This window comes from Ambystoma mexicanum, chromosome 3q (assembly GCF_040938575.1).
Source record: "Ambystoma mexicanum isolate Mex_15411 chromosome 3q, UKY_AmexF1_1, whole genome shotgun sequence".
NCBI lineage: Eukaryota > Metazoa > Chordata > Amphibia > Caudata > Ambystomatidae > Ambystoma > Ambystoma mexicanum.
In genome coordinates this window covers 1136688624-1136696123 of record NC_090926.1, presented here as the reverse complement: position 1 = coordinate 1136696123, position 7500 = coordinate 1136688624, and the positions used below count along the sequence as shown (strand labels likewise).

At 50.5% G+C, this 7500-nt stretch overlaps 7 non-coding genes across 7 annotated transcripts; all 7 read left to right on the top strand.

Annotated features, from left to right (window-relative positions):
* Positions 1–15: 15 nt before the first annotated feature.
* On the top strand, positions 16–97 carry TRNAS-AGA (transfer RNA serine (anticodon AGA)). The gene has a single exon. It is a non-coding gene; the product is annotated as a tRNA-Ser (tRNA).
* A 363-nt stretch (positions 98–460) lies between these two features.
* On the top strand, positions 461–542 carry TRNAS-UGA (transfer RNA serine (anticodon UGA)). Its single transcript has one exon. It is a non-coding gene; the product is annotated as a tRNA-Ser (tRNA).
* A 1581-nt stretch (positions 543–2123) lies between these two features.
* Positions 2124–2205, top strand: TRNAS-CGA (transfer RNA serine (anticodon CGA)). Its single transcript has one exon. It is a non-coding gene; the product is annotated as a tRNA-Ser (tRNA).
* A 1122-nt stretch (positions 2206–3327) lies between these two features.
* On the top strand, positions 3328–3409 carry TRNAS-AGA (transfer RNA serine (anticodon AGA)). Its single transcript has one exon. It is a non-coding gene; the product is annotated as a tRNA-Ser (tRNA).
* Positions 3410–3772: 363 nt separating this feature from the next.
* TRNAS-UGA (transfer RNA serine (anticodon UGA)) lies at positions 3773–3854 on the top strand. Its single transcript has one exon. It is a non-coding gene; the product is annotated as a tRNA-Ser (tRNA).
* A 1558-nt stretch (positions 3855–5412) lies between these two features.
* On the top strand, positions 5413–5494 carry TRNAS-UGA (transfer RNA serine (anticodon UGA)). The gene has a single exon. It is a non-coding gene; the product is annotated as a tRNA-Ser (tRNA).
* A 1567-nt stretch (positions 5495–7061) lies between these two features.
* On the top strand, positions 7062–7143 carry TRNAS-UGA (transfer RNA serine (anticodon UGA)). The gene has a single exon. It is a non-coding gene; the product is annotated as a tRNA-Ser (tRNA).
* The last annotated feature ends 357 nt before the right edge of the window (positions 7144–7500 follow it).

Sequence of the window (7500 nt, the reverse complement as noted above, 5' to 3'; positions counted from 1 at the left end):
CAGGTTTGCTCAGGAGTAGTCGTGGCCGAGTGGTTAAGGCGATGGACTAGAAATCCATTGGGGTTTCCCCGCGCAGGTTCAAATCCTGCCGACTACGGTGCAGCGCCCGCTTTTATTGTTTACTCTTTTCTGGTGTGGAAAACAATCTTAAAATAGCAGTATAATACAATTACTAAAGGAGGCTGCGGCGCACTTGAGCTATTCAAGCAAGATCCTAGGAGTAAAAGCGGCTTCATCCTTTAGGCCAACGCAGAGAAACTGGTACGTTTTGACGGGTTTCGTTTTGCAATTTCAAACATATATGTACATTTAAAAGAAACTTGTGAGGAGAAAGAACGGTGCATGATGAGAGAGAAGGGTGGAAAGTACAGGACAAGATCTAGAGGCAAGGTGGTAGAGACTAAGGACTCTTCTGTGTAAGCACAGCACAATCTTTCGAGTGAGAGTTTCACTCTCATGGGTAGTCGTGGCCGAGTGGTTAAGGCGATGGACTTGAAATCCATTGGGGTTTCCCCGCGCAGGTTCGAACCCTGCCGACTACGTCTCGGTTTGAACTGAGCTGCAATTTTGCAATTTGCTCGGAAATGTCCCCAAAACAAGATGTAAACATGCATGTTGATTATAGGATGGACGATAAAGCAGACATTGGGAAGACTCCCATCCAGGACTCTCTGACTGTTAGGGGTGGGGGCCACGATTATATTTCCACCCTGACACTAGTTGCCGCTAGAGCCATCGACGCCTGGCATCGCCTCCGTCTGTCTGTAAGAAGCCCATCCTGCGCTTTTCCTTGCCTGCATCTTTACAGCAGATATTGGCAGGGGTCCATGTGGATACAGAGGATGGAGCAACTGGCACGCAAGCTATCTGCCGAGCCTTTTTTGTGTGTCAGCACCAGGGTTCTCGTGTCACTTCTAGACCTTCCTTGGCAGATGCATTCAGGAGAGGCCCCCTACCTGCGACACAGTGAAAGTACAGTCTTTTGCTGCCCTGTGCAAGCTAGGGGACTGAAGGCACAGCTTTCTGCCACAACAGCAGAGAGAAGAGGAAGGGCGCCCAGGAGGACCGTCAGAGGGTGGTGAGACCCCTGTCCTCTCAGCCCCGATCGGCCCCGATCGGCCAAGACCTCTCTATTTGGGCAGAAGGGACCCATTCTGCGGTCCTCTGAGGCTTAGGGCCACATGCCCAGAAGGCCCACCACCCAAATCTTTGCCATATGGCTTAGACTAACTACCGGACCACTCGTGCGGCCATTTATTCCTCTGGAGCCTGTCAAAATGGCCTGCCGAAATTGGCTCCCAGGAGGCCTCTGCAACTCGATTTGCATAGAGACAGCCCCTGCCCAGGCATGCTTCCAAACAGGACACTGTTAACAGTTTCAATTTGGAGCTGGCAGAAGCCAGTGCAACCTAGTGAAGGTGAGGCTCTGCTGCCTGGCCGCTTGCTAGGTTTATTAGCACAGATCTGTCCCTGGCACTTAGTCCGAGCTTGGCAGGGAGGGGATATGGCATTTAGGGAACTTGGGCCAGACCATAGAGATTCTGACTTTTGAATGCATTTTCAAGGGTCATGGGAGGGCCAAAAGGGAACGGTGCAGAGCGGCATAAAGTAAGGGGCGGAGGAGACATTGTGTGTGGCTAAAGTGTTAAGTTTATAGTAGAAACACGTTTGCTCAGGAGTAGTCGTGGCCGAGTGGTTAAGGTGATGGACTAGAAATCCATTGGGGTTTCCCCGCGCAGGTTCAAATCCTGCCGACTACGGCGCAGCGCCCGCTTTTATTATTTACTCTTTTCTGGTTTGGAAAACAATTTTAAAATAGCAGTATAATACAATTACTAAAGGAGGCTGTGGCGCACTTGAGCTATTCAAGCAAGATCCTAGGAGTAAAAGCGGCTTCATCCTTTTGAACAACGCAGAGAAACTGGTACGTTTTGACAGTTTTCGTTTTGCAATTTCAAACGTATATGTACATTTAAAAGAAACTTGTGAGGAGAAAGAACGGTGCATGATGAGAGAAAAGGGTGGAAAGTACAGGACAAGATCTAGAGGCAAGGCGGTAGAGACTAAGGACTCTTCTGTGTAAGCACAGCACGATCTTTCGAGTGAGAGTTTTACTCTCATGGGTAGTCGTGGCCGAGTGGTTAAGGCGATGGACTCGAAATCCATTGGGGTCTCCCCGCGCAGGATCAAACCCTGCCGACTACGTCTCGGTTTGAGCTGAGCTGCAATTTTGCAATTTGCTCGGAAATGTCCCCAAAACAAGATGTAAACATGCATGTTGATTATAGGATGGACGATAAAGCAGACATTGGGAAGACTCCCATCCAGGACTCTCTGACTGTTAAGGGTGGGGGCCACGATTATATTTCCACCCTGACACTAGTTGCCGCTAGAGCCATCGACGCCTGGCATCGCCTCCGTCTGTAAGAAGCCCATCCTGCGCTTTTCCTTGCCTGCATCTTTACAGCAGATATTGGGAGGGGTCCATGTGGATACAGAGGATGGAGCAACTGGCACGCAAGCTATCTGCCGAGCCTTTTTTTTGTGTCAGCACAAGGGTTCTCGTGTCACTTCTAGACCTTCCTTGGCAGATGCATTCAGGAGAGGCCCCCTACCTGCGACCCAGTGAAAGTACAGTCTTTTGCTGCCCTATGCAAGCCAGGGGACTGAAGGCACAGCTTTCTGCCACAACAGCAGAGAGCAGAGGAAGGGCGCCCAGGAGGACCGTCAGAGGGTGGTGAGGCCCCTGTCCTCTCGGCCCCGATCGGCCAAGACCTCTCTATATGGGCAGAAGGGACCCATTCTGCGGTCCTCTGAGACTTAGGGCCACATGCCCAGAAGGCCCACCACCCAAATCTTTGCCATATGGCTTAGACTAACTACCGGACCACTCGTGCGGCCATTTATTCCTCTGGAGCCTGTCAAAATGGCCTGCCGAAATTGGCTCCCAGGAGGCCTCTGCAACTCGATTTGCATAGAGACAGCCCCTGCCCAGGCATGCTTCCAAACAGGACACTGTTAACAGTTTCAATTTGGAGCTGGCAGAAGCCAGTGCAACCTAGTGAAGGTGAGGCTCTGCTGCCTGGCCGCTTGCTAGGTTTATTAGCACAGATCTGTCCCTGGCACTTAGTCCGAGCTTGGCAGGGAGGGGATATGGCATTTAGGGAACTTGGGCCAGACCATAGAGATTCTGACTTTTGAATGCATTTTCAAGGGTCATGGGAGGGCCAAAAGGGAACGGTGCAGAGCGGCATAAAGTAAGGGGCGGAGGAGACATTGTGTGTGGCTAAAGTGTTAAGTTTATAGTAGAAACAGGTTTGCTCAGGAGTAGTTGTGGCCGAGTGGTTAAGGCGATGGACTAGAAATCCATTGGGGTTTCCCCGCGCAGGTTCAAATCCTGCCGACTACGGTGCAGCGCCCGCTTTTATTGTTTACTCTTTTCTGGTGTGGAAAACAATCTTAAAATAGCAGTATAATACAATTACTAAAGGAGGCTGCGGCGCACTTGAGCTATTCAAGCAAGATCCTAGGAGTAAAAGCGGCTTCATCCTTTAGGCCAACGCAGAGAAACTGGTACGTTTTGACGGGTTTCGTTTTTCAATTTCAAACATATATGTACATTTAAAAGAAACTTGTGAGGAGAAAGAACGGTGCATGATGAGAGAGAAGGGTGGAAAGTACAGGACAAGATCTAGAGGCAAGGCGGTAGAGACTAAGGACTCTTCTGTGTAAGCACAGCACAATCTTTCGAGTGAGAGTTTCACTCTCATGGGTAGTCGTTACCGAGTGGTTAAGGCGATGGACTTGAAATCCATTGGGGTCTCCCCGCGCAGGTTCGAACCCTGACGACTACATCTCGGTTTGAACTGAGCTGCAATTTTGCAATTTGCTCGGAAATGTCCCCAAAACAAGATGTAAACATGCATGTTGATTATAGGATGGACGATAAAGCAGACATTGGGAAGACTCCCATCCAGGACTCTCTGACTGTTAGGGGTGGGGGCCACGATGATATTTCCACCCTGACACTAGTTGCCGCTAGAGCCATCGACGCCTGGCATCGCCTCCGTCTGTAAGAAGCCCATCCTGCGCTTTTCCTTGCCTGCATCTTTACAGCAGATATTGGGAGGGGTCCATGTGGATACAGAGGATGGAGCAACTGGCACGCAAGCTATCTGCCGAGCCTTTTTTGTGTGTCAGCACAAGGGTTCTCGTGTCACTTCTAGACCTTCCTTGGCAGATGCATTCAGGAGAGGCCCCCTACCTGCGACCCAGTGAAAGTACAGTCTTTTGCTGCCCTGTGCAAGCCAGGGGACTGAAGGCACAGCTTTCTGCCACAACAGCAGAGAGCAGAGGAAGGGCGCCCAGGAGGACCATCAGAGGGTGGTGAGGCCCCTGTCCTCTCGGCCCCGATCGGCCAAGACCTCTCTATATGGGCAGAAGGGACCCATTCTGCGGTCCTCTGAGACTTAGGGCCACATGCCCAGAAGGCCTACCACCCAAATCTTTGCCATATGGCTTAGACTAACTACCGGACCACTTGTGCGGCCATTTATTCCTCTGGAGCCTGTCAAAATGGCCTGCCGAAATTGGCTCCCAGGAGGCCTCTGCAACTCGATTTGCATAGAGACAGCCCCTGCCCAGGCATGCTTCCGAACAGGACACTGTTAACAGTTTCAATTTGGAGCTGGCAGAAGCCAGTGCAACCTAGTGAAGGTGAGGCTCTGCTGCCTGGCCGCTTGCTAGGTTAATTAGCACAGATCTGTCCCTGGCACTTAGTCCGAGCTTGGCACTGAGGGGATATGGCATTTAAGGAACTTGGGCCAGACCATAGAGATTCTGACTTTTGAATGCATTTTCAAGGGTCATGGGAGGGCCAAAAGGGAACGGTGCAGAGCGGCATAAAGTAAGGGGCGGAGGAGACATTGTGTGTGGCTAAAGTGTTAAGTTTATAGTAGAAACAGGTTTGCTCAGGAGTAGTCGTGGCCGAGTGATGGACTAGAAATCCATTGGGGTTTCCCCGCGCAGGTTCAAATCCTGCGGACTTCCGTGCAGCGCCCGCTTTTATTGTTTACTCTTTTCTGGTGTGGAAAACAATCTTAAAATAGCAGTATAATACAATTACTAAAGGAGGCTGCGGCGCACTTGAGATATTCAAGCAAGATCCTAGGAGTAAAAGCGGCTTCATCCTTTAGGCCAACACAGAGAAACAGGTACGTTTTGACGGGTTTCGTTTTGCAATTTCAAACATATATGTACATTTAAAAGAAACTTGTGAGGAGAAAGAACGGTGCATGATGAGAGAGAAGGGTGGAAAGTACAGGACAAGATCTAGAGGCAAGGCGGTAGAGACTAAGGACTCTTCTGTGTAAGCACAGCACAATCTTTCGAGTGAGAGTTTCACTCTCATGGATAGTCGTGGCCGAGTGGTTAAGGCGATGGACTTGAAATCCATTGGGGTTTCCCCGCGCAGGTTCGAACCCTGCCGACTACGTCTCGGTTTGAACTGAGCTGCAATTTTGCAATTTGCTCGGAAATGTCCCCAAAACAAGATGTAAACATGCATGTTGATTATAGGATGGACGATAAAGCAGACATTGGGAAGACTCCCATCCAGGACTCTCTGACTGTTAGGGGTGGGGGCCACGATTATATTTCCACCCTGACACTAGTTGCCGCTAGAGCCATCGACGCCTGGCATCGCCTCCGTCTGTAAGAAGCCCATCCTGCGCTTTTCCTTGCCTGCATCTTTACAGCAGATATTGGGAGGGGTCCATGTGGATACAGAGGATGGAGCAACTGGCACGCAAGCTATCTGCCGAGCCTTTTTTGTGTGTCAGCACAAGGGTTCTCGTGTCACTTCTAGACCTTCCTTGGCAGATGCATTCAGGAGAGGCCCCCTACCTGTGACCCAGTGAAAGTACAGTCTTTTGCTGCCCTGTGCAAGCCAGGGGACTGAAGGAAGAGCTTTCTGCCACAACAGCACAGAGCAGAGGAAGGGCGCCCAGGAGGACCGTCAGAGGGTGGTGAGGCCCCTGTCCTCTCGGCCCCGATCGGCCAAGACCTCTCTATATGGGCAGAAGGGACCCATTCCGCGGTCCTCTGAGACTTAGGGCCACATGCACAGAAGGCCCACCACCCAAATCTTTGCCATATGGCTTAGACTAACTACCGGACCACTCGTGCGGCCATTTATTCCTCTGGAGCCTGTCAAAATGGCCTTCCGAAATTGGCTCCCAGGAGGCCTCTGCAACTCGATTTGCATAGAGACAGCCCCTGCCCAGGCATGCTTCCAAACAGGACACTGTTAACAGTTTCAATTTGGAGCTGGCAGAAGCCAGTGCAACCTAGTGAAGGTGAGGCTCTGCTGCCTGGCCGCTTGCTAGGTTTATTAGCACAGATCTGTCCCTGGCACTTAGTCCGAGCTTGGCAGGGAGGGGATATGGCATTTAGGGAACTTGGGCCAGACCATAGAGATTCTGACTTTTGAATGCATTTTCAAGGGTCATGGGAGGGCCAAAAGGGAACGGTGCAGAGCGGCATAAAGTAAGGGGCGGAGGAGACATTGTGTGTGGCTAAAGTGTTAAGTTTATAGTAGAAACAGGTTTGCTCAGGAGTAGTTGTGGCCGAGTGGTTAAGGTGATGGACTAGAAATCCATTGGGGTTTCCCCGCGCAGGTTCAAATCCTGCCGACTACGGTGCAGCGCCCGCTTTTATTGTTTACTCTTTTCTGGTGTGGAAAACAATCTTAAAATAGCAGTATAATACAATTACTAAAGGAGGCTGCGGCGCACTAGAGCTATTCAAGCAAGATCCTAGGAGTAAAAGCGGCTTCATCCTTTAGGCCAACGCAGAGAAACTGGTACGTTTTGATGGGTTTCGTTTTGCAATTTCAAACATATATGTACATTTAAAAGAAACTTGTGAGGAGAAAGAACGGTGCATGATGAGAGAGAAGGGTGGAAAGTACAGGACAAGATCTAGAGGCAAGGCGATAGAGACTAAGGACTCTTCTGTGTAAGCACAGCACAATCTTTCGAGTGAGAGTTTCACTCTCATGGGTAGTCGTGACCGAGTGGTTAAGGCGATGGACTTGAAATCCATTGGGGTTTCCCCACGCAGGTTCGAACCCTGCCGACTACGTCTCGGTTTGAACTGAGCTGCAATTTTGCGATTTGCTCGGAAATGTCCCCAAAACAAGATGTAAACATGCATGTTGATTATAGGATGGACGATAAAGCAGACATTGGGAAGACTCCCATCCAGGACTCTCTGACTGTTAGGGGTGGGGGCCACGATTATATTTCCACCCTGACACTAGTTGCCGCTAGAGCCATCGACGCCTGGCATCGCCTCCTTCTGTAAGAAGCCCATCCTGCGCTTTTCCTTGCCTGCATCTTTACAGCAGACATTGGGAGGGGTCCATGTGGATACAGAGGATGGAGCAACTGGGACGCAAGCTATCTGCCGAGCCTTTTTTGTGTGTCAGCACAAGGGTTC